The sequence below is a fragment of the Apodemus sylvaticus genome, chromosome 23 (genome assembly GCF_947179515.1).
Source record: "Apodemus sylvaticus chromosome 23, mApoSyl1.1, whole genome shotgun sequence".
In the NCBI taxonomy this organism is placed as follows: Eukaryota; Metazoa; Chordata; class Mammalia; order Rodentia; family Muridae; genus Apodemus; species Apodemus sylvaticus.
Genome location: NC_067494.1, coordinates 41,189,665 through 41,192,285, shown reverse-complemented (window position 1 = coordinate 41,192,285; position 2,621 = coordinate 41,189,665). Strand labels below are relative to the sequence as shown.

At 48.2% G+C, this 2,621-nt stretch overlaps 1 pseudogene; it reads right to left on the bottom strand.

Moving 5' to 3' along the window:
- Nucleotides 1–939: 939 nt before the first annotated feature.
- Nucleotides 940–1,234, bottom strand: LOC127674061 (60S ribosomal protein L36-like; annotated as a pseudogene).
- Between the last annotated feature and the right edge of the window lie 1,387 nt (nucleotides 1,235–2,621).

Genomic DNA, 2,621 nt, shown 5'->3' with positions numbered 1-2,621 from the left:
CTTCACAAACCAACTCCTTCTTCCTGCCTGCCTTCCTCTCGCCCTCTTATCCCTTCTCCCTCCCTTTCTTCTTCCTCCTTCCCTTTCGTCCTCTCCTCTCTCCGTTCCTCCCCTCCTCTTTCCTCTTTCCCTTCCTCTCTCCCTCCCTTTTCCCCCCTTTCCCCTTGAATTTTCTTTCCTAGGTGCAAGGGAAAACAACCCCCTGTTGTCTGTGCCACAAGCCTGCAAGATGAATGTTATGATTTGAATAAAAGTGTGCCCCTCCCCAGGCTTGTTTGTGTCTTGAGTTCTAGATCACTTGGTGCTAGTGTGAAGGCTGTGGGGCTTTTAGGAGGTAAGACCTGGCTTTTAGGTCTGTAGGGAGATAGTTCTTTGTGTTGATGCCTGGTCCTAATGCCAACCTAGCTTTCTCCTCCAGCCATCCCCGGTGTCTCGAGGGATCCCTACTGTGATGGACTGAAGTCCCTCTGAAATCATGAGCCCAAATAAACTGTTTCTCTCTAAGGTTGTTTCTCTCAGGTATTTTGGTCACAGAGACACAAACAAAAATAACACAGAAAATCGGTACGTGAGAGGTAGAGCCATGCTCACAAATGTAGCTATCTGCTTCTTGGGGCTTTGGAACCGGCTTTTAGAAGAACGTTGAAGAGTTTGGGGATTTGAGCCAGAGAAACTGGAGGATGTTGTAAACTGAGCTTAAGGAGCTATTGTGGTGGGGGTTCAGACCGGAATACTGATGGAGCCTGGGATGGCGGGTCTTGGTTGTCAACTTGACACTCCTAGGAAAGAAAAGGGAACATGAGTTGAAGAATTGCCACTATTAGATTGGCCTGTGGCATATCGGTGGGACCTTCTCTTCTCTTCTCTTCTCATTTTTCTTTTTCTTTTTCTTTTTCTTTTTTTTTTGGTAGGAACGATCTTTTATTGGGGGAGGGTTCATCAATCCTTCTTGCCCGCTGCCTTCCTCACGGCTGCCAGCACGTTGCTCAGCCCCTCCCACTTTCTCTTGGCCCAGATGTGCGTGCCCCACCCTCTTCTTGATGTACTTGAGTGCGCGCCTGTCCTGGGACACTGAGCAACTCCATGTAGGGCGCGAAGCCCCACACCTCCCGGATCAAGCCTGCACGAACTTGGTGTGCTTGGTGAGGCGCCGGCTGTGTCTCGGCTCGCTGATGTTCTTCAACACCTTGTGGCCCTTGTTGAGACCCACGGCCATGGGGTAGAGCAGGGCCATGGCTGCTGCTCTCCGATGGCGGCCGGGACAGGAAGCCAGTGGGACGTTTTCTTGTTTGATGCCACAGGAGTGTCCAGTTCACTGTGGGCGTTCCCATCCCTAAGAAGGTGGGCCTGCTGTATGTGAGTCTGAAGCAAGCTAGCCAATAGCATTCATCCATGCTCTCTGCTTCAGTTCCTATCTCTAGGCTTCTGCTCTTAATGGACTGTAACCTGTAAGCCGAGATAAGCCCTTTCCTCCCCACGTGGCTTTTGGATGTGGTGTTTAGCCACAGGATAGGTGTGTAGCCAGGAGAGACTGCTCTTGAGGTATCACACGGGACCAGAACTTCCGGGAGCTAACGTCATTTCAGCTCCATCACTAACAACCTGCCTGCGTTTCGACCATGCCCTGAAAATGGAGTCATTCTGAATTAAAAAGTAACAGGCTACTAATTGTCTGGGAGAATTTCAAGACAGCCTACCAGGCTATTTCGAACTGCTTTAAGCCAGGTTTATACTAAGAATTAGGTCAAGAAAACGAAACAAAGAGCGGCAGGAAGAAAAAAAAAAGAGTTGTTTGGATAGGAAAAGCGTGTTTAGCACAGACAAAGCAATATGGCGGTGGCTGTGAGGACATCATTGAAGAGAAGCTGTGTGCTGTGAACTATGGCCGTAGGCAAGGTCACAGAGCCACGCGCAACGTTCCCAGGAGTAAAAATGCAAACCCACAAGAAAAGACTTTCCACTTAAAGACAGCTCCAGCGCTGTTCTGATTTAGCAGGGACTGCCCGGTAAAGGTCTTATTTATTTTAAAATCAGTTCAGTCACTACATCTATGGTGCACGCGTTCTGGACTCCACAAACATTCTGCCATCTTTAGCTGGCACTGGAATTTGACATTGTCTGTGGGGTGCTACCTTTTCGAGGACTCCGTGATGGCTGTTCTTGGTTGTCAACCTGACTACATATGTCTAGGATTAACTAAACCACTCCCACGCCCCAATGGAGGGGCACACCTGTGAGGGATTTTTGCTTAATTTGAAGTAGGAAGTTCTATTTCTAATCCAGATCTTTAAGGTGGGGAGATTCACTTTTAACCCAGATCTTTCAGGGTGGGAAGACCTGCCTCTAATCTGGGCCATACTTTCCGCTGGAAGTCTGTGTGAAGAGGTGAAAGACGTGCTTGCTCTCTCTTTGCCTGCTTGTCTTTACTTCTTTCATTGGCATCAGAGCTTACATCTATCTTCATGACTCCAGAATATACCGAAAGCAGCTGAGACATCCAGCCTTGTGGACTAAACAATGATTAGTCTTGGGCCTTCCATTGGTAGAAAGCCATTGTTGGATTAGCTGGAGCACAGCCTGTAAGTCATTCTAATAAATTCCATATACATCATACACATATA